General features: G+C 35.4%; 1 long non-coding RNA gene across 1 annotated transcript; it reads left to right on the top strand.

Annotated features, from left to right (window-relative positions):
• The first annotated feature begins 3,761 nt into the window (after positions 1 to 3,761).
• Positions 3,762 to 24,763, top strand: LOC115415484 (uncharacterized). Its single transcript, XR_003934825.1, has 3 exons — positions 3,762 to 3,831; positions 23,127 to 23,134; positions 24,754 to 24,763. It is a non-coding gene; the product is annotated as an uncharacterized LOC115415484 (long non-coding RNA).
• The last annotated feature ends 206 nt before the right edge of the window (positions 24,764 to 24,969 follow it).

Here is a 24,969-nt window from a genome sequence, read left to right as displayed (position 1 = left end):
CAGTGAGTCAGTGAGGCAGGTTTCACTGTAGATTTTACAGTCTGTTGAGTACGATTTCAGCCCAGTGCGATCAGGTTAGACGTCTCATAAGAGCTACAATAAAAAAAAAATAAAAAAAATAGAACCAATGTCCCTGTATCTCATGTTCTACGTGAATCCATCCCCAGTTGAATGTGTGAGGTTGTCAGGTCTGTTCTAGGTTCCAGTCCTGTGGTCTGGATGCACATCAATCTAACTATAGAAGTGGGCGGGACTTTCACTGGAGGAGAACTCAGCTCACCCAATCACAGTCCATATATGACTTCTATCTGGGATCAATAATAACTACGCCATTTACATGTTATAAACCATCAAAATATGGACCATTAGAAGGAAAGGAACATTTTAAATATTGCAAAAAATTAGTTTGAAAAAAAAAAGCCAAAGTCAAATTTCTCAAAACTGAACAAACTTTATAGACATTGTCCAAAGGAATATACAAATAAAATTTTAAATAAATCCGACCAGTAGTTTCGTCTGCGATTATGTTAGAAGAAATTGCTAACAAAGATGACAAAGACGATGATGATGACGAAGATGAAGATGACAAAGATAATGATGACGACAAAGATAACGATGATGACGAAGATGAAGATGACCAAGATGAAGATGACAAAGATAATGATGATGACAAAGATGAAGATGACAAAGATAACGATGATGATGAAGATGAAGACGACAAAGATAACGATGATGACGAAGATGAAGACGACAAAGATAATGATGACGACAAAGATAACGATGATGACGAAGATGAAGATGACCAAGATGAAGATGACAAAGATAATGACGACAAAGATGAAGATGACAAAGATAACGATGATGATGAAGATGAAGACGACAAAGATAACTATGATGACGAAGATGAAGACGACAAAGATAATGATGATGACGAAGATGAAGATGACAAAGATGAAGTTGACAAAGATGAAGATGACAAAGATAACGATGATGACGAAGATGAAGACGACAAAGACAACGATGATGACCAAGATGAAGATGAAAAGATGAAGATGACAAAGATAACGATGATGACGAAGATGAAGATGACAAAGACAACGATGATGACCAAGATGAAGATGACAAAGATAAAGACAACAAAGACAACGATGATGACGACAATGATGAAGACGACAAAGACAATGATGATGATGAAGATGACAAAGATGACAAATACAACAATGAAGATGACAAAGACGACGATGATGACGACAAAAACAGTGATGAAGATGAAGATGAAGATGAACACGACAAAGACAATGATGGTGATGAAGATGAAGAGAACAAAAATGATGATGACGAAGACAACGATGATGACGAAAATGAAGACGACAGATGAAGGCGACAAAGACAACAATGATGATAAAGATGAAGACGACAAAAACAACGATGAAGACGAAGATGAAGACGACAAAGATAATGATGAAGACGAAGATGAAGACGACAAAGACAACAATGATGACTAAAACCCCACCGAACACACCAGCTAACCACACAAACCCCCATGTAACTGACGGACTGTCTCAGTGTGATTCCCCAAAACACAAAGACTATGCGTCTGACTGATCAGGTGTGCAGGAGCCAATCAGACTACGGCGCTGCTCTGTTGCTGCAGTACGATTGGCTGCCGACAGAGGAGCAGTAGCGCCGTGGTTTCAGGCCCGCCCACCGCCGCAGGAAGCATCCAAGGTCAAACATTACGAATGACTCATCACATCATCGTCCGTGCACACCTCGCCGTATTCCGAGCGGATGTGAGCGTGTGCAGATGTGCGAGTGTGCGTGGTCGTCATCGTGGCTGTATTTGCAGCGGATAGCGCTACAGGCCATTTGCCTCCTGTCTCCCAGTGTGAGCGTAAACGTGTGCGTGTGGCCGTATCTTAATGAAATCTGACAGGGAATAGTGACAATCAGCGGAGGAGCTTCCTGCAGAGGTTAATAAGCTGCAGTCCTCCCATCCCCTCTGTGTTCTCGGTCCCCTCAAATTATATTTCCAGACTGCCGACTCCAAATTCGTGGCCGGTGTCCTCATGCTGCGCTGCGAGGGGGAATCATTCCGGTCTGCCACCTTCAGAAAACACCAAAACGGTGACATCACTCCTGTTTACACTTGTGTGATAAACAGAAGATCCTAATGAGATACCGAGCGTCTTTAACAAGCGCCACCAGATTTATTTCACTTATGATGGAGATCAGGGCTGTCAGTCCGCCACATTCAGCCCAACGCAATCTCCACTAAAATAACAACAGAACCTATAAATAATAATTCTACATTTTCTCTTTGTTGTAGTGTGGAAAAAAGTGTGAACATGTGAATAACCTGACTGTCCCTCTGTGGTTCCATTTTGGAGATGTGTCCATGGACTCCTGGAGGCAGTTTTTAAGTTTAAAATTTGTTTTGTACGGTGGCCGACAAGGGCCAAACACACTGCAACGGCCCGATGTGTCTCAGTTAGAGAAAACAGCTGCAAGTACAGAAACGACGCAAATTCACAAACTCAAACACAGTCTTAAGGAGGTATGAAAAGACGAACATGGAGCAAATGAAAAAATGCTCCGCAAGAAACAAAAAAACATGCATTATCATCAAATGCTCTGCAACTAAAGAAAAGTTTAACAGATTTTCAGCAAAGATATCAGTTTTACATCTCAGTTTAAATGTGATTCTCTCCAAAACACACACAGACAGATAGACAGATAGAACGATAGACAGATAGAACGATAGATAGAACGACAGACAGATAGAACAATAGATAGAACGATAGACAGATAGAACGATAGACAGAACGACAGAACGACAGAACGAACGATAGAACGATAGAACGATAGATAGAACGATAGATAGAACGATAGAACGATAGAACGATAGAACGATAGATAGATAGATAGATAGATAGATAGATAGATAGATAGATAGATAGATAGATAGATAGATAGATAGATAGATAGATAGATAGATAGATAGATAGATAGATAGATAGATAGATAGATAGATAGATAGATAGATAGAAACTGTACACTACATCAGTCCAGTCATTTATAGCAGGTATGTCTCTTTTCAGCCAGTTTCCGTTCAGGGCCTTCTTACTTGCTACTTAGAGTAATCTCAGTAAACATTTATCCCTCGTTGCACACTTGAGTTCTTTCAAATAATTCAAGTACATGGTTTTAAAGTCAAAACTATGGTGGCCGATAAGGGCCAAACACATTCCAACGTCCCAGTGCGTCTCAGTTAGAGAAAACAGCTGCAAGTACAGAAACGAGGCAAATTCACAAACTCAAACACGGTCTAAAGGAGGTACAGAAGAGGAACGTGGTGCAAATGAAAAAAATGTGCCACAAGAAACAAAAACACATGCATTATCATCAAATGCTGTAGTCAAAACATCTCAAGACGTCTTACTAAGATAATTTTCACTTGTTCCATTGGCAGACTTTTTTTTTTTTTTGCTTGAGTTAAGCAACAACAAAAAAAAAATCTGCCAATGAAACAAGTGAAAATTATCTTGGTAAGGTTTCTTGAAATCAGATTTTCCAGATCTATTGTCTATAAATCAGTTCTTATATCTCATTGAAAAGTTACCCTTTGGGTGATTCTGTCTGATTTTAAGTGTGATGAGATATTTGGACTAGAAATGAGAAAAATACACTTGGTAAGATTCAGATTTTTGCAGTGTATTGGTCTGTATATGGAACCTAAACTAAAACCAGTTCGACACCCTTGACTGTTAATATGTTCAGTGTAATTTTAGCGCTTAAGGGCCTGATTGGACGCTTTAGCGGGCTGGTTTTGTCCTGTTTAACACCCCTGATGTAAATGTACACCAGGGGTCAACACCTACATCTGTCCGAGGGCTGTAATTTGAAGACAAAAGACAAAAAAAAACGACTCTATTGGGTCTAATTAGTCTATTCAGTATCCACAATCTTCTCATATTAGGCATGAATTGAGTATTTAATTATATACAAGTTGAATATGATAATCTGGTACCTGTTGTGCACAATTACTGTGGATGTGGTTGAAAACAAACTGACTGGACAGACACAGATACAGAGCACAGGAGGCGGTTCATTCTATAAATGTAATTGTAGAAAAACGGTCGATCTGCAGAAAATATTAATCTAACGTAACTGGTTTTGACCTTTATGCGTCACCCTGTTGTGTGTTGTGTTGGATACTCACTAATAACACTGGTCAACAACAAATGTATTGTTGCAGTTTTTTGAGCTGATTTAGGATCATTTTGGTGTGCTGAATCCAAAACTCACATTAATTTTGCTCAATCAGGTCAACTTTCTGAACTATGCTACATATTGGCTTTTGAACATTTTTGCTTACATTTATGGGCATTTTCACATCATATGATACAAAATTCTTTCATATTTCTTGCAATAAATGAGTTCGGAAGATTTTACTTTTGCCAATTTATGATTACTGTTTTTTTTAATATTACAGGTGAATGAAATGGCTTCGACTAGAAGATCTTGCAAAAATAAACCTGACGTATTCTGCTACATCTGCGCTGAATACACCATTGTACCTAACAGGAATCCTGTTAGAAAATGATTTTTTTTCTCTTAAAACCTATTTTGGATGAGAACTATATAAAACAAAATCAACTGATAAAGTCACAAAAATGTAATCAATTTTGTGAGAAGATCAAATTTTTCAGAATCAAATTAGCACACAAGCCTGACCTGATTGAGAAAAACAGATGTCATTTTTGGATTTAGCAGTGCAAAATGGTCCTAATCCAGTTGAAAAACCCTAGACAACTTGCAAAAAACATTTTTTTGTAACCCAGTGTAATCAACTAACTGAAGGCAAAATCACAAAATTATTCGAAATCCTATTCCTGATCAATATGTTATGAAATTATTCAACTTAATATATTGTAGCATGAACGGAAGTTAGCTCAAAATCATTTGCCAGTACAGGAAGTGCTTTTAATTTGACAAGATATTAAGATTTCCACTGCACAATAACAGTCTCAGATGAACAGTAAAACCATAGTTCTTCCTCTGGCTCTGACTCATGGTGCAGCTGTACAAAAATACAAAAACAAACACAAAAAGGCCAATAAACACTGACATACACACATTAAATCCAAATTAACACTAACAGCACAACCCCGCTGAACCCCTGCACAGAAAAAGAACACATTTTCAACAACATGCCCAATACCCACAATGCAATGCGAAGATAAAAAGGTGTGGTCAGGACTAAAACTGAGTGATTTAATTCCATTCAACTTAAACTTTATCGTACTTTCAACTATGTCTACAAATTAGTAGAATATACTGAACATTTGATAGTAACATCATAAAACGTAAATCATTTAAGTGCACTGTAATTAAAGCATTTTAGTAAATACAAATTCCGGGCTTACAGTGGGTGTCAAAAAGCAGCGGGACTGTTTTAAAAAAAAAAAAAAAAACGAGCCCAAAACTAAAACTACTGGGAACAAATTCAAATCCTTGTTGTTGTTCAGTGCGTTCCAGTTCACAGCTGATTTTCATCATCCTAAATCTCTTATTGATGTACATTCTGAGTGCTTTATTTAGCCCAAACCTGTCAAACTTCAATCCCTCTCTTAGTCTTTTTCTGTTATTCCACCTCTTTTGACCCTAAAACATCCAGTAAAAGAAATTCACAGCAGCACGATTTACTGGATTAATGTCTCAGGGGTTAAAGGGTAAAAAAAAATAACACTAAAAATCACCATTTAGAAGACATTCCTCAGCAGCTGAGCAAAAATAAGGTGCATATTCATGTATGTGTGTATATACTTGACGTCATATTGGGCTGAATGTGGCCTCTGAAGTAAAATGATGCATATTTATATCGTTTTGCATCTATATTAGTACGATAGAAAAATACCTGAAGTAAACACAAAACAAATGCGCTTGATGAAGCAGAAACACACAGATGCTCTTTTTTTCGGAGTGTATTTCCAGGAAAACCACGATGTCTTTTCAGGTTAATAAAGTACCTTTTCCCTCTAGAGTGGTGTAGAATTCTCAGTAGAGTTTCTCAAGTTTAGATTTTGCGACTGGAAGAAAAAAAAAAACCCTGCACTTTAAAAAAAAAAAAAAAAAAAAAAAAAAACACCAAAAATCTCTGCGGGCAAACAATTTCAGTCGTTAGTTTTTTTCCTACACCCAAAATTAACATCTTAATGCTAATTTAACTGCTTTTAATCTGCGTCTTGGGAGTATCTCCCAAAATGTTATTCAATTAGGAGGATGTTACCAAGGTCACTGTTCCAGGACTGAAACTGAAGCCCACAGTTCAGACCCTTTCACACATGGGGTATCTAACAGCCCTGACCTCGTCAAAATGTTCAAGTATTCTGCCTTTAGATGCAGGTCATGTTTTTGTTAAAGCTCCTCACACCTTACATGGAAAAGACAGAAAAAGAGTGTGTTGTTGAAAGTTACACTATGTGGACAAAAGTATGTGGACGCGTTGAATTCAGGTGTTTTTTTTTTCTAACAAAACAATAATAACAAACGTTACAATATAGTTTTATATTGGGATTATATTATTTGATTGGTTAGTTTGGTTTAAATTGTTATTTTTGCTTCTAAAATGCCTCAGAGATGGTTTTTACTTAATTTATCTCAATATTGATTGTTTTTTTTTAATCCGTGACTATGATTTTAAATGTTCTTCATCTAAATTTCTAAAGTATTTTTCATTCTCTGACTGTAATAATAATTCTCTACCACATCTAACATCTACTTTCTTTTTTTTATGTGTATTTTGCTCATTATGGTGCTCTTTTCTTCTTCTTTTGATGCTTCTTTTGTTTTTTTTATGCCTGTTCATTATTATTTTATTAATTTTGTTGTTTATTCTGTTCATTTTACTGACTTTTGGGGGATTTTTTTTATCCATGACTATGATTTTAAATGTTCTTCCACTAAATTTCTTAAATATTTTTCATTCTCTGACTGTAAATAATAGTTTTCTACCAGAACTAACCATGTATTTTCTTCACATCTCACTGAGGAAGCAAAATCTACCATTAAACTTTAAGGATATATTGATGTTTCTAAACTATGTGGACATAAATATTGGGAGACATCATGGCTACAGCTGTCAGATGTCCTGTTCATTAGGATTTGAGACAAAAACATTAATATTTTCTTAAAATTTAATGCAAGATTTTTCTCCCTCAAATGTCAAATGTCATAATATAGTTTTATATTGGTGTATATATCATTGCATTGGTTAGTTTGGTTTAAATTATTGTCTTTTCTTCTGAAATGCCTTACTTAATTTATTTCAATATTGAATTTTTTTTTCTATTTTTCCATGACTAGGATTTTAAATGTTCTAGGGCGATTAAACTTTAAGGAAATATTGATGTTTTTATCTTAAATTTTCATGAACAGGAGATCTTACAGCTGTAGACGTGATGTGTCCCAGTATTTATGTCCATGCAGTTTAGAAACATCAATATTTCCTTAAAGTTTAATGGGAGATTTTTCTAGTAGAAAGTAGATAATTAGTAGAAGATTATTTTCAGTCGGAGCACGAAAAATGTGTTAGAAATTTAGAGATAGAACATTTAAGAATCATGTCATGGGATAAAAAAAAAAATCAATTTGAGAGAACCAAGTTTAAGGAAAATGGTGATGGTTTCTAAACGTATAAGGACAATAAATATTGGGACACATATCGTGTCTACAGCTGTAACATGTCCTGCGCATGAGGATTTAAGACTAAAAACATCAATAATTCCTTAAAGTTTAATGGAGGTAGACAATTTAAAATCATATTCATGGAAAAATAGAAAAAAAAAAAATTCAATATTGAAAGAAATTAAGTAAAAAAACAATTTCTGACGCATTTGGAAGCAAAGAAACAATTTAAACCAAACTAACCAATGCACATGATATTTATCCCAATATGAAAACGATATTCTAACATGTATATTATTGTGGTGTAAAGAAACAAACACCTGAATTCAACGGTCCACATACTTTTTGTCCACATAGTGTAATTTGCTGGTGCAGACTAATTAGTCTTTGTGGGTGCGGAATGGGACGCTCTCCTTGTTTCTCACAGTGAATCCACTGACTCTGCTTTGTCACATTTTTATCATGAGGCCTTTACAGCGCGCAGCATCCTTTTTATTTTTCCGACAGCGCACAACGAATTAAAAGGGGATGATTTCAGATGCGCAAACACAAGGAGGCTGTTGGATGGATTTGCTTCAACAAAAACTTAAACTGTGTAATAGAGTGGAATCCAAACGAATACTATGAATGTCTTCGGCGGTGGTTGGCCTAAAGATCATGTGACGGTCGGAGTTAGAATCGCGATCCACAATCTGAGTCCAACATTTATCACCTCTTATTAAACTTAGGTGAGATCCAATCAGATGATGAGATTTGTTCTAGTTTTGTCTGCGCACTTTGCTATCCTTCTGGACCAAAATTATTAGAATATTGAACGATATGTAGGTGAAATAAACTATAGCTGTGGCCAAAATTATTACAAGACACAGCATATTTAAGGGGTTTCATCTGTTATTTTTTCCCTTAAATTGTCCATTAAAACCCCCCATAGAATGAATGAAATATGTACAAGTCATCAGTCTGCTCCATAAGCTACACACTGGAAAAAAAATCTACTCTGACCAAGTGTATTTTCTCATTTCTAGTCCAAGTATCTTATCACACTTAAAATAAGACAGAATCACCTAAAGAGGAACTTTTCCAGTCAGATAGAGAGAACTGATTTATAGACAATAGATCTGGAAAATCTGATTTCAAGAATCTGCACAAGATCATTTCACTTGTTTACTGGCAGATATTTTTGCTCAATCAAGATTTTTTTTTTTTTTTTCTTCAAGAATTTTTTTTTTGCTTAATTCAAGATTTTTTTTTTGCCTAATTTAATTTTTTTTTTTTTTTTTTTTGCTTCTTTATTTCATGTTTTTTGTTGATTAATTCAAGTTTTTTTTCTTAAATCAACATTTTTTTTTTTGCTTAATTCAAGATTTTTTTTTTGGCTTAATTTAAGATTTTTTTTTCTTCATTCAAGATTTTTTTTTTTTTTTTTTTGCTTAATTCAAGATTTTTTTAATTTTTTTTTGCTTAATTCAAGTTTTTTTTTTACTTAACTCAAGCATTGCTCCAGGAAAACATCTCCTACCCTAAACTTTAAACTTAAAATTTTTGTTAAATGTAAGTTAAAATGTACTTAAAAATGTCAATTATTATTAAATTTTTTTAAAGCAACCACTTTTCTCTTTTAAGTAAACTCATCTTATCTGGGCTTACAGTACTAGGAATAGATGTAACATAAGCAGATTTAGCTATTTAACAAAAAACAACTGGTTCTGTTTCACTGTTCATGTCACCAATAATGTTGGTTCACAGTAGAATCCAAATTCATTGTCTGATCATTGCCATGTGTGATGACGTTAACCATTAAGACCCAGTGCTACTTATGTGGCAGTTTCAAAATATTTTTTTTTCCCAATAGTTAAACTTTTCTTAAGTGATTTATCACCATGTATTGTAATATTATTCTCTGGATTTCGTGCTTTTTACAGTAAAATCAGGTAGTTCCAATATTTAATTCACTGATCATGTAGATGTTTATAAAAGCTCAGAAAATAGTTGAGGATATTATGTCAGAAATGGAGAAAACTAAAAAAAAAAAAAAAAACGTGACTTTCAGTAAAATAACACAATGCGTCCATCCACTGTCATTGATCCAACTCCATGGGTTTTACTGGTGAATCAATGTTGTCGAAGATGACGGGTTTCCACGGTAACTACAGAGCCCTCTGAACATTCCAAATGGGTCATATCTGATGACCATGAAAAGATGAAGAACTGTATTTTAACAGCAATTATTGACATGGATATAATAGGATTAATGGATCAACAGTATTAAAACAGTTTAGATCAGTAGATGGTTTGGATTTTTGAGGGTTAACAGAATAAATACAGAGTTCTGGATGTTATGAAATGATGAATTTTGCTAATTTTTCAAGTATTTTGCAAAATTTTTCCTTAATTTAGAAGGATTTCTTCTTTACTTTTATGCCACATTTAAGGTTTTTTAGGTAATTAATTCCTTATTTTTTCAAGTATTTTGCTCATTTTATTTTCAGTTTACAAGATTTGTACATTTTACCCTATGAATATTTGGTGTAGAACTGTATTTTATAACCAATTATTTCATGTATTGATCAGTTTAGTGGATCAACAGGTATAAACAATTTAGATCAGTAGATGGTTTTGGTTTTTGAGGGTTAACAGAATAAATTCAGGAAATTAAATGATCTTTTTCCCTTTTTCAATTATTTTGCTAATTTTTTCCTCAATTTAGAAGGATTTCTTCACTTTCATGCCACATTTCAAGGTTTTTTAGGTGATGTTTTTCCTTATTTTTCAAGTATTTTGCTCATTTTATTCTCATTTTACAAGATTTGTACACTTTACCCGATGATAATTGAGGTAAAACTGTATTTTACACCAATATGACATGGATTGATAGGATTAGTGGATCAACAGGTATTAACAGTTTAGATCAGTGGCTGTTTGGGTCTTTATGGGTTAAGTCCGATCATATGAAAAGTCGAACCATCTGCATTTTTCATCACATTATGACATAAAATCCTGTACTGGAGGCAAAAAAAGTTAATATTTCCAGATCTGTCAGGTGTTCTAATACTTTACCTCCATTGTTTCCATTACTGATTTGTCCTTTCTGGAGTTTTCTAATAAATCCATGGCTTTTTTCACACTCGAACAAATTTTTAATCACTGTGTGAATCAGATTGCAACTCTCCGTCATTATTTTACATGTTACTAAACTCTACCGTGCAAACAGATGACAAAGTATCACCGGTAAATGGACTAAAATAAGCTAGTTTACTGGTGTTAATACTAACAAATGGCATAGGGTTATAGCAGTGATGTCTGTGAATTACCATAATTCACTAGTAAAGAGTTTTCCTTGTTTTGTTTCTGTACACTTTCTTGCTGCTGTATGTATTTATCTGTTGCTGCCCTTCTGTTGTGAGGTTTAATGAGGGTCGGGGATGTAAATATACCTGTTATTTTTATTTTGTATTGCTCATACAGTACGTCTCTCCTTGTTCGATGAATTCATGTCTAAACTGATTTGAAAACATGAAAAATGCAGTAATATATTATTGTAAAACAAGGACGACATGGTTAATCTGGGATTTTTCCATTTACCGAAGAGCTGTGCGTGCAGTATTTTATTCAAATGTACAGCTGGTGTCGTTTAGAATATAAGAACGCCAGGGGATTTATGGTGCAGATTTTTTTTTTTAACTCTTTGCTCCGGCTGCAGCGTTTCCATTAATCTGATGGCACGCAAGTGAAAGCGCTGCAGAAATGCAACAAGGCCTGACCTGGAGGATGACCTTTATATGAACACAATAAACTGATATTTGAAAAATGTGAAGAAAGTGATTTGATTGGTTTTCCCCTGTAAGTCGCTTTGGAAAAAAGCATCTGCCAAATGCATAAAAAATAAATAAATAAATAAACATCTATGAAAAGAGCAGAAGTAAAGATATGTACAGTATTAATGGTAAACGTAATGAGCTACACCATTACATCTTTATTTATTTATCGATGTGTTTAGTGCTTGTATTACAACCAGTGGCCTATATTGCATTGTCAGTATAGATTTATGTTTCTTTTAGGGATGTAACAATATGAAAATTTCATATCACGGGTTTATTGTGACCAATATTATCACGGTTATCATTATTATCGCGGTATTGTTGAAATGTGCTCAAAATGTTCAAAAAGTACTGATACACACACTGAAATAATTTAACCAAGTTGTATTTTGAAAAAAAAAAAAAAAAAAAAAAACCAAATCAAATAATTGTCACAATGCACTTTCTGTTGCAGAAACATTCAAATATTAACCCTAGTGGTCTGAGCCTATTTTGTCTGTTTTTTCAGTCCTTTTGATTTTGCCTTTATATACTATATAAACAAATGTTTACTATACCCATGTTTGGGATCTGTTTTTTCAGCACAACTTCATCTATATCATCTGTCTATTATTTTTTTTACCTTAACTTACTATATCAACACAAAAGGACAGAAAACACACAAAAATATATAAAATCTGATTTTGAAAAATGTATATAATTTATTGCATAAATAACACACAGATGCTTAATAAACCTTTTCAAAGACTTTAAAGGTGAATATTGGTTCCAAATATTAGGTATAGAAGATTAAAATTGTAATAAATTAAAACTATACTCAAATATTTGACATAAAAGCAGATCTTTACATAGGCGTTTTCTGCCACGGTTATCATGATAATTAGAATTTAAACGGTAATACTAACTGTTGGCAATTTACTAATTCCTCTATTGCCGCATTTCTACTACGTGGAACCGGTTCGACTCGGCTCGGCTCGTCTCCCGTTGTTGTGCACCTCATTTCCTTTCCCTTCTTACCTTCGGAAACTTGTATTTGAGGAGTTACGACGTTTGTTGCCCACACCGGAACCGGCCCAGCGTTCACTCTGCCGCTACATTCACAAGTGTCGCAAAGTAGTGAATCTAATACGTGACATTCCTGTAAATGATTCACCTGCTGTGGACAAATGTTTGAACATATTGGAGGGATTCCACCCTTTAGAAGACATGGAAGCTTTGACAGTGTTCCAGTGGACCTGGTGTCGTCTGTTTAGACCGTTTCTGCCTCAACACCATGTTGGCTACGTTCTGACCAAAACAATGCAGCGTACGAGTGACATCATCGCACATGCACAACAAAGGCGGAATCGATAAGCAGAATCGTTAAGCAGGCAGGCAAACGATTCCAAGGAATTGAGCTACTGGGAACCGGTTCTCAAAAAGAACCAGTTCTCGATTCCCATCCCTGTTGACACCCCTGCTCTACTTCATGGAAGGTACGCAAATGACATTCTTTTTTTTTGTTTGACGTACAACTAAGTCAAAGTGAGGTCATTCTGTAAGCCTTTTGGGTTTCCGACCTCGCCTGCACATTTCCGTACCTTTCTCTATCAAGAGAGATATGTACATGTATTTGTCTTATTTTATACTGTATGTGCAAATAAATTAAAAAAAAAAAAAAAAACACAAACAGAGGAATACTGAACACACTTGAGACAAAATGGCAGCTGTAATTGAGAATTCAGAGTAAAATATCAAAATACAGTGTCGAGCAGTATTAGCTTTAAAATCCCTATCAAGCCTATTCTATTCCCAGTCTGGCGTCGTGTTGCTCCGACCATCTGCTCTCTAACCCGGCTCGGGCAGCACGGATCACTGCACTACCACCCCTGGATTATGGCATCGACGCACTCACAAACACACACGAGCACCTCGGCTTCGGCCACGCTGCCAAGTAACGGCGGCGTGTTTGTGCGCGAGGTTTTTGGCCTGTACTTCCAGCCAGAACAGTCACCGAAAAGACGCGCACCGGCCTGTGCAAAATGGAAAACAGATTCACGACTTTCCAGTTTTAAGGACCGGACGCAGAGTTAAATGTGGGGCGGACTGAGGAGAGCGAATGGACTGTACTCCTGACCACCCAAATGTCTTATAAAGAGCAGAAACTGGAGACAATAGCAGTAATTTTAACCCATAAAGACTCAGTTCTACTTCTGTGGCACTTCCCAAATGATTTATTCCTCTATATTTAACCTTTATGAAATGATTTATCACCATTTGGTATAACATAATCCTCCATATTTAGCGGTTTTCCAGTGAAACTCATATGTTTTCCTAGATTTAATTTGATGGATGGAAGGAAGGAAGGATGGATGGATGGATGGAGAGAGAGAGAGAGAGAGAGAGAGATAGAGAGATAGATAGAGAGATAGAGAGATAGATAGAGAGATAGATAGATAGATAGATAGAGAGATAGATAGATAGATAGATAGATAGATAGATAGATAGATAGATAGATAGATAGATAGATAGATAGATAGATAGATAGATAGATAGATAGATAGATAGATAGATAGATAGATAGATAGATAGATAGATAGATAGAGGGAAAAATGTTAGATTGATTAAAAAAGTGAACAAAGAAAGGACAAAAACTGACCAAAAATGGACAAGCATAAGCAACAAAATGAGTACAGACAAAAAATATGCAACAAAATTAGTGAAAAATGAACAAATGAGACAAAATTTATTAATAAATGAACAAAATAGGCAATAAAACAAAAAAAACACAAATAAGTAGCACAATTAACGAAGATAGATAGATAGATAGATAGATAGATAGATAGATAGATAGATAGATAGATAGATAGATAGATAGATAGATAGATAGATAGATAGATAGATAGATAGATAGATAGATAGATAGATAGATAGATAGAATTTTCTCTCTTTTGTTATAACACCCCTCAAATGTACCGTTGCTTTTGTTCAAAACACGTTTCTTTTTCCCCTAAAACAACCCCCCCCCCCCCCCCCAAAAAAAAGCAAAAAAAAACAAAAAACAAAAGTTTATATGGAAGGAAGGTGTGATTTTACATTGATAGAATGTGAAAAAGCCACCAAACCTCTTATCTAAATGAGATTTATTCAAATACGACTTGACTTCAAACTCAACTGCATGTAAATCAGAGGAAAAAGTGACTTTTTTTCAGTCAAATCTCTCATTAACTGAACATAAACCCAGTGTGTTCATCCACTGGACACAAACATCAAGAGCTGAACATTTAAATCTTTAATAGAAACTGTATAACTGATAAATTAGGCATCTAAGAGCAAGTAATGAACGACTAAGCACATAAATCTGTATCGCTCAGAATCCAAGTCAAAGCAAATGATCAATAAATATGAACTTAATAAACCTAATGTGAAACAACAAGCCAGTAAAGGTGAGATTTTTCAGTTTTTCACACTTGTGTTCCCTCAAAATCAGTAGTTTGAAGCCTGAGATTAGCCATTAGCGATTAGACGTATCAGAGTGTTTCATTGATGCTGATAGTTTTTATAACAGCCTGTCAGCTCAGATTTTTTTTTTTTTGGGTATATCTGTGATTGAAATCATGACAAATATATTAAATCTCTTCCCTCAAGGTTTTTACTGTGCTACTCTTATGTTCATAGTTATCTTTTATACTTGATTATCCAAATATTAAATGCACAAGTGCACTGTTAGACTCCTTCAGCTTTTTCATAATTATTCTGATTATTATCATTATTATAATGTGTGCGTATAGATGGATGGAGCTTATTCACTGCAGCTGACGGGGAAACTGTCACGTGTAAAGTGTGCAAACACATGTTTATTTGCCTAAAATCTTTGTCCGGTGTTTGATCATAATCATAACACTGGTCAACAACAAATGTATTGTTGCAGTTTTTTGAGCTGATTTAGGATCATTTTGGTGTGCTGAATACAAAAATCACATTAATTTTGCTCAGTCAGGTCAACTTTCTGAACTATGCTACATATTGGCTTTTGAACATTTTTGCTTACATTTATGGGCATTTTCACATCATATGATACAAAATTCTTTCATATTTCTTGCAATAAACGAGTTCTGAAGATTTTACTTTTGCCAATTTATGATGAATGTTTTTTTTAATATTACAGGTGAATGAAATGGCTTCGACTAGAAGATCTTGCAAAAATAAGCCTGACGTATTCTGCTACATCTGCGGTGAATACATAATAAATACATCCTGTTAGAAAATGTTTTTTTTTCTCTTAAAACCTATTTTGGGTGAGAACTACATAAAAAATCAACTGATAAAGTCACAGAAATGTAATCAATTTTGTGAGAAGATCAAACTTTTCAAAATCAAATTAGCAAAAAAACCTGACCTGATTGAGAAAAACAGATGTCATTTTTGGATTTAGCGGTGCAAAATGGTCCTAATTCAGTTGAAAAAACCTAGACAACTTGCAAAAAACATTTTTTTGTAACCCAGTGTAATCAACTAACTAAAGGCAAAATCACAAAATTATTCGATGATCGTGACATTTCAAGTAAAAAGTATCGGTATATCTGTGTCTGTATCACAGAAAAGGAAGAGGGGTATATATATTATTAATAATATTTTAGGGAGAGGGGATGGGATTAAATAGGTTGCACTTCTTCCCACCCCCTTTTTGGGCATGTAAATGAAACTACTGTGCTGTTCTTCTGTCTAAGATTATTGTGATTGTTGTTATTTGTATTATTATGTATGTTTTGCTTGTACTTGCATATGTGAAATTTCATTGCATGTTCGGAATAAATCACTAAGTCAATCAAATCAATCAATACTAGTCCTGTATTTACTTAGTATCAGATTGATACCAAAATTCCCAGTATTGCCCACCCTTACCACAAACTACCTTTTTCTTTCTTTCTTTCTTTCTTTCTTTCTTTCTTTCTTTCTTTCTTTCTTTCTTTCTGTGAGCAATACTGACACCCTTTTTTCTTTTTATTGTTTTTGAAAAGAGAACAGTGTACTTTGCATCAATGATGTCCTGTGTAATATGATGAGAGACTGTTTTGAATAAAAATTTGATTAAAAAAAAGAAAAAATCCTGACAAATATCGCTGTGAAGAGTGTTGTTTGTGACATAATGAAATACAAATGAAGCCAGGGATGTTCCTGGCTTCAATCAAATCAATCAATCAATACTAGTCTTATATTTACTTGGTATCGGATTGATACCAAAATTCCCAGTATCGCCCCACCCTTACCACAAACTACCTTTCTTTCTTTCTTTCTTTCTTTCTTTCTTTCTTTCTTTCTTTCTATGAGCAATACTGACACCCTTTTCTTTTTCCAAAAAAAAAAAAGGGAACAGTGTACTTTGTATCAGTGACATCCTGTGTAGTATTTTATGAGACTGTTATGAATAAAAATTTGAATAAAAAAATTAATAAAAATCATGATAAATCTCGCTGTGAAGAGTGTTGTTTGTGACATAATGAAACACAAATGAAGCCAGGGATGTTCCTCTGTGGTCACATGATGTTGTCATATCATCCTGAGTATTATTTTTAGAATCCCTCAACTGTATTTCACAGCAGATTATCTATTACACTGGGTTACAAAAAAAAAAGGTTTTTTGCAAGTTGTCTAGGTTTTTTCAACTGAATTCGGACCATTTTGCACCGCTAAATCCAAAAATGACATCTGTTTTTCTCAATCAGGTCAGGTTTTTTTGCCAATTTTATTTTGAAAAATTTGATCTTCTCACAAAATTGATTACATTTTTTTGACTTTATCAGTTGATTTCTTATATAGTTCTCACCCAGAATCGGTTTTAAGAGAAAAAAAATCATTTTCTAACAGGATTCCTGTTAGGTACGATGGTGTATTCAGCGCAGATGTAGCAGAATACATCAGGTTTATTTTTGCAAGATCTTCTAGTCGAAGCCATTTCATTCACCTGTAATATTAAAAAAAACATTCATCATAAATTGGCAAAAGTAAAATCTTCAGAACTCGTTTAGTGCAAGAAACATGAAAGAATTTTGTATCATATGATGTGAAAATGCCCATAAATGTAAGCAAAAATGTTCAAAAGCCAATATGTAGCATAGTTCAGAAAGTTGACCTGATTGAGCAAAACTAATGTGATTTTTGGATTCAGCACACCAAAATGATCCTAAATCAGCTCAAAAAACTGAAACAATAAATTTGTTGTTGACCAGTGTTATCAGAGTGTACTTTTTCTATACAGTGACATATATTGGTGCAGATTCCGGAGCCTCGTTGAGTAAATCTTCCCTAAACGCTGAAGAGCAGGAGGATATTAGGCCCCATTTTCTCGTGTGGCGTTGAGAATAGTTAAAAGTACATCCTTGAGTGTCTGAATACCGCTTTGTTGCAGTGTTTATGTGCATGGTGATGATGATGATGTGGTGCTGCAGCGCTACTGGAAATGACAGCGTACACACACATATACACACACACAAATACACACATTACAGTATTCCACTATCTCTGTCTCTTCCAATCGCTTCGTCCACAAATACATGGAGAGCTCAGAGGTCTATTTCTGACTCACTTCGCCACTAAAGTCAGTCAAGCATCGCTGATTAAACACACACACACACAGATACCAAGTGTACACACACACACACACTCAGGACTAGGTAATATATTTGTTATAAAGTGTTTCCCTGACGATGCAAAACGACATCGCAGCCCAGTGCTCTGACACGGACCACAATCTGGTGAGCTCAGGCCACGAAAACTGGGCTTATTCCTACTTACACGCTTTTTGCCTTGATTAGAATTTATATCAAACTTGTTGCCATGGCAGCACACGCCGCAAAAAAAAAAAAAAAAAAAAAAAAAAAAAAAAAAAAAACGGGCTAAATGATCAGAGTACAAGTGATGAGACGCAGCGCACCAATGCAACCGTGGCCGGCCAAATCCTCGCGGCTCTCGAAAGCGCACAAAAGGGGCTGGAAAAGCAGCTTTTGTGGGATTAAAATTACAGCACGGACGCCTTAAATAACGGTGACAGCGAACGCGTCGTGCATCACACATCATGAAATCCAATGCTGCGGGAGAATAGCAATCAATGACTGACTTACTGACTGTGCATGAAATGGCTGCAAAAAGCGTCCGGAGCCAAGGTTTGCATCAAGGCTAGGTGCACTCGACTGACAACAATGCTCCACTCTGCGCTTTTGTACTGATGTAAAAGAGCCGTCGGACGAGAAATCAGAAGAAAAAAAAAAAAACGAAACAAATGAATGAACTACTTCATCATCACAGGTATATGAACATGGATGAGAAAAGACAGCCTGAAATACAACGGGTCAGAAAAATCGTTTTATTTGATTTCAGGCGGCGTGCATTCACACCAAGGTCATAATAGTTTTGGATTTTTCTTTATAGTTTACTTTATTTAGTTTTGACTTTTTTTTTTTCTCAAATTCAGTTAGTTTTAAATCGTTTTCAGAGCAGGTTTGTTTTTTGTTTATAGTGCAGGTGTAGTGTACACTAGCTTTTGTGTCATGTTTGTAATTGTAATGTTGAATTTATTTGCTTACTTTTGCAAACTGAAATTTAAAATCAGTAAAAACAATTGATTACAAAAAAAAAAAAACATTGGATGGTTAGTTATACATTAATACGTTTTTGGGTCTTTTTTAATGTTTTTATTGGGCGGTTGTGAAGTGAGACACGTAATATAATGTCAGTGTTATAATCTGCTGTTGTATCAGCCTTCATCTAAGTTCTCTGAAAGCCATTCTCATTATCATTCTATCGATCTGAGTTTGCTGACGAGCGTCCTGTCAGTGAGTCGTCATCCTCTTCTACGATGGTTTGGACTTTGACGACATCTCACTTCTCCTCTGCGTCCAAAAGAAAACACTAAAAAACACACATAATAAAGATAACCTGACTGTTTCATGCTGTTACATAACACTGAGGCCATTTCTCAGTTTTCTGTAGGTTCATTCTTCTGTCATTGCCCTGACAACGGTACTGATGAAGATCTGGAGTTGGTCCCCTAGCGCCTTAATATGCTCATGCTCATGCTAATGCTAATGCTAGGTACTGTGTGTGTATTAGGGGTCAAATCCAGAGACTGCATTTAACAGAGCACAAAATAAAACTTCCACTTTTATATTTTTGCTAATTCCCATGTACCTTCGATGCAAAAATCTGCTGTGAAGACCCCTATGCAACCAGAGTAAAATGTTCAAGATCCACAACTGTATTAAATAATTTTATATCAGGATTTATTTTGCTCAAATAAAACACAAATTTCTTTGAGTGTTTGTTCTCATGCATGTTTTTTTTGCATTCAACAAATGTCATTTTAGTGCACAGGTGTCAAACATACAGCCCGGGGACAAAAAACCGGCCCACCAAAGGGTCCAATCTGGCCCGTGGGATGAATTCATGACATGCAAAAAGTAAACTGAAGCTATCAACAATCAATGGCGTTTAAATCATTTTAGGTCAATTCAATCTAAAATGGCTCAGACCAGTAAAACACTATAATAATAACCTATAAATAAAGAAAACTTCAAATTTCTCTCTTTGTTTAAGTGTAAAAAAGGTAAAATTACACAAAAATGTTTACATTTACAGAATAGCCTTTTACAAAAAATGTGAATATCTGAAATATCTTAAGAGAAGTATGTCGAATTTTACCAATATTCTGCCTGTTACTACAGGTTTTGTGTATTTGTAGATCCACTGTGATCTGTAAGTTATGACGCACATGTATAAATGATAAACTAAAGTGTAATATTGCTAAAATTGCACTTATTTTTCTGAAGAATTTTCGGGTTATTCATAATTGTTCATGTTATGTTCAAGTAGAGTTTGTAGATGTAAACATTTTCATATGGAATTTGACTTTTTTCACTCAAAAACATAGAGAAAACTTTGGTGTCAACATTATTTATCAGTTCTTATCCTATTATTTATATTATTTTACTGCTCTGGCCCACTTTATAACATATTAGTCTGTACATGGCCCCTGAACTCAAATGAGTTGGACACCCCTGTTTTAGTGGTATTGAATGCTATACCAGTAGATTTTTTTGAAATATTAGGACTATAAAAAGCCAGTTTCACTGCCTTAAAATGATTATATTTATTGTGATAATCATTAATATCCACTGATATCGACAAGCCCTGGTCAAAAACTAAAAAAAAAGGGTTCGTAAACGCCGATATGCAAACAGCAGAGAGTGAGACGCCACCATATGTGTGAATAAGGCAGTAAAACAACCAGATGAAATACTCGGATGGCTCAGTTAACTGGTCCTCAGACGCAGTAATATGGACGAGGGTGGAAATCACTGCACCCGGGATGTGTCAGAGAGAGCGGCTCCCAGAGTTCCAAGGCTGCTATTTACTCCTGAACGCAGCTCCGAGTCCACACAGACCAGCGCTCGACGTGAGCAGATGGCCTCGATGCTATCAGCCTATTCCCCGCTTTGTTGTGGTCTAATACAACACGGCACAAGAGGTTCACGAAGAAGGTGTGTCGCCCGTGACAACCGAGTGACGGGACACAGGCGGCCATGTTTACACGGTAAAAACCAGCTGGAGACCGAGGTTATTATAGGTTTGGATGTTTTTATTATAGTTTAGTTTTGTTTAGTTTGGACTTTTTTTTCTCTAATTCATGCACCGTTTTTCCTCCTCTGTTTTCCTCAAATAAGCAAAAAGCAAACACCTTTGGCGATAGAAATGATTGTAAATGAACATAACGTACGGTCCACCATGCTGGTTTGTTTTAATCTAGCTCCCACAATTCCTTGAGCTCAGGCAGTTTGGCGTGACTTGCCTGGAACGTTACAAAGTCATGAGTCGTGGTTTGAAGTCATGACTTACGGGCTCAAAAACCGGCCTGGAACGCAGCATTAGTTGAGTTTTAGTTTTTTCATATCTTTTCTCTTCCTCGATGTCAGGACTCAAGCCAATGACTGAGGTGGATCCGGTCTGTAACGAACCCAGGAGGACGAGGCCTTGACGAGGGGAGTGTCCTGGAAGTCTCATTATTCAGTGGGAAGAGGAAATAAAACATGGAAGTAGGAATGGGCGATACGGCAAAATATCATATCATGATTTTTTTTTAAGTAAAATCACAATCTCGATTTTATCAGGATTCTTTCAGTCAGTGGTGTCGGTCAGTCCGTTTACATACACACCTTTAGTCGACTGTGACAGTAGTTCGACTAAACTGTTTAATCAGACTGTTGTCTCAGTTCTACAGGCACTGGAGTGTAATCGATTTATTGGTGAAGTCATGTCTCCTCCGATAAGACAGGTGGTGATATTCAGTCTTTCAGCTTGTTAACCTACGACATCACAGACACAACAACAGTCAATAGTGAAGCAGTCAGTCATCAACCCAGAGGTTAAACTGGAACCACTATGGACAGCGATGGTTATCTGTACATATCGTACTTTCTGTCTGCTTCACTTTTGTGCAGATGCAGATGCACGATGGTGGACTTCAGGGTCTGGATTTGGGTCAGAACACCTGGTCCAGTTCTATACTGACTGGTCAGTTTAAATGCAGGAGTAGATCCACTTTAATCACATTATCTGGGTGAGTCAGTCCCACTATTTACATACTAGGGAAAGTGTCTTTCAATGGTGAATGTGTTTTAAGTGTATGTTACTTATGCATGTGTTTCTAAGTGTCTGGTTTTTAACATATTTTTACTATTTTTAAATTTTTTTATTTTAATTACCTCCACCAGGGAACGGCAGAGGTAATTTTTACCTTCACTAGGAGGTGTTGTGATCACTTTGCTTTGTGTTTGTTTGTTTGTTTGTTTGTTTGTTTGTTTGTTTACGTGTTTGTTTGCAACTTTACAGGAAAAGTCTTCCACCCATCTTTCCCAAATCTTCCCCACAGATAGGCCTAGGCCCTGGGACCAACCCATTACATTTTGGGCCAAAGTAGGCCAAAGTTCAAGGTCACAGCAAGGTCACAACATCTACAATTTTCCATCTGTCATCATTGAGCAATTTTCGAAAAATTCATAAAAAATTCAGAACGACTCCAATTAGTCTCCAATTTGATCCACCTGTAGCTTAGAACAATCTCTTGTATCTGGAACTAAATTGTCCACATCCACTGTGGAATGTGGACTCTGTGGACATTTACATTTAACACTGAAAATCCCATTTACCACGTTTCATTTAAAAAGAAAAATAGTCGATCCACACATGCACACCGTTCGGGGTGACTGTCGGAGGTTTGCGTTCTCTGAACACTTGTTTCATCCGTGTTTGTTTGTTTGTCTGTTAGCAAGATAACTCAAAAAGTTACGAACGTATTTGGATGAAATCTTCTGGAAATGTTGATACCAGCACAAGGGGGACAGACGACACTGATCTGCCTTGGCGAAGGTCTGCGCTCTCCAAGTGCTTTTCTAGTTTTTTTTCTATCCTATTCTTATCTTACTACTGGGACGTGATTACACATTTCATTCTTCATGTGCTACATTGAATGCATAGACAGAAAAGTTCTACGAACACAGTTCTAAGAACTGTCCACCTTGAATGTTGTTCTAGGGACTACTCTCCCCTAGGGGAACTGTTTTGTTTTGCATCTGCTCAGGCAGTAAGGGACCATGGTAGGGACCGGTGTGATGCAAATGTTTCATTCAGTCATTTTTGTCACTATTTTTAATTTCTAAGTGATATTTCCATACCTGAGGTGGTATTTAAGCTCTTTGCTGATGTGTACACACATGTTCTGTTATGTAAAAACTGACATACATGACCCGTCCTTGGACGTCCTTGATTTCCACACCATCTGCACTCTTTTTTTTTCTCGCTTCATTTACCGTTTCTGTCCCTGTTTCCTGTCACACGTTGACGGTGCAACCAAACACACACCTGTTAAATAAATGATGGTGTGTTTGCGCATCATGCTTAGCTCATTCCATCATATGTTTATGAGCGGATGACGGTGCACGCTCTGGGTTTGTTTATGTTTAATGCATTCATGTGAATCTATTAAAATCCTGTGGAATGACGTTCTTATTCTACTGATGAGGGGGTTTAGAGGCGGCGCATATCCTCCAGGAAATTAGCATCGCTTTAACTCCACACTGCAACTTGGACTCATTTATTTATTGTATCTGTTATTTCAGAACATTTCGTTTGAATTTTTAATGCGTTTTATGCTGATTCCATATGTTTGTGGTTGTTTTATGGCCTTGCTGTTGAAATATTCTGCACAGATAAACTCAGCTTGACTAAATACAGCTGAAATGCACTTTCATAGTATGTGATTAAACTGTTATCTTATAATTTGATCACGTTTTTGTCCTAAGATCAGAGCTTTCTGGGATGATATATTTGCTGCTGTGAGCACAGTTTTCAACCAAACATTTTCTAAAGATTTAAAGTTTGCTATTTTAGGTGTAATCCCAGAAAGTTTAGGGGGAAACCTGAATAAATACGAAAAAAAATGAAATGTCTAAAGACAATTAGGTGCAATTTGAGCAATATTTTGTCTTAATTACCTCCGTCGTTTCACTTGGCAGAAGTAATTGAGTAAAAAAAAGTGGCGTGTATATGTATGCAATTCATGATATGACTAGGGGTGTAAGAAAATATCTGTTCTGCAGTATATCGTGATATTTCCTTTCACAATACTGTATCGATATGAAAAAATACTGTATCGATATTTTTAAGTGTTTATTCAAATGCAGATATTGTGGAGGTTCATTTTTGTTTTTTGTTTATATTTTATTTATTATTATTTAACACTCTTTAATTAAATAAAGTTAGTTTGTTTGTTGGGATTGCACAAAAATAATGTTCTGATGTTAGTTCTGAACTAATAGAAAATAAACATTTGAACAGGATCTGAAACTGTAATATCTGTAAAAATATAATTTAAGTTTTAACACAGGAAAATTTTGTGATATAGCATTAGATCCTGTTGGGATCAAATAAAAATATGTTTAGTATTTGTGCAGATTTCTGGTGTAATTCAATTCTTCCAGGAAATAATCATTTTTAAAAAAGAAACAAAAAATTGCCTTTTTAACAGTATCAAGATATATCGTGATATATCATATTGTGAGCCTACTATTGTGATTTGTATCGTATAGCCAGATTCTTTTTTTTTTCTTTTTTGAACAATGAACAATTGAACAGTATATATACATATTAGTACACATCAAAAAAGAGGATAGAAAATTTCACAATTCACAAAATATTTTACATTACAAATATATAGAAACACATATAAGTAAAAATATGTTAAAAAAAATAATTTAAAAAAAAAATGCTCGAGGTATAAATTGAAATTATACAAATTAAATAAGATTACACACTTGACATAGATTTTTGGTTTTATTTGCTTTAGAATTTATGATGTTCTTTAATGTATCGCCAGATTCTTGCCAATACACTACGTCTATTGTATGTGGAGCTCATGTGTGCAGCTGTCGAA

The sequence above is a fragment of the Sphaeramia orbicularis genome, chromosome 24 (genome assembly GCF_902148855.1).
Source record: "Sphaeramia orbicularis chromosome 24, fSphaOr1.1, whole genome shotgun sequence".
Taxonomy (NCBI): domain Eukaryota; kingdom Metazoa; phylum Chordata; class Actinopteri; order Kurtiformes; family Apogonidae; genus Sphaeramia; species Sphaeramia orbicularis.
Note: the sequence above shows the minus strand (reverse complement) of the source record. Positions and strands in the feature narration are given on the sequence as shown.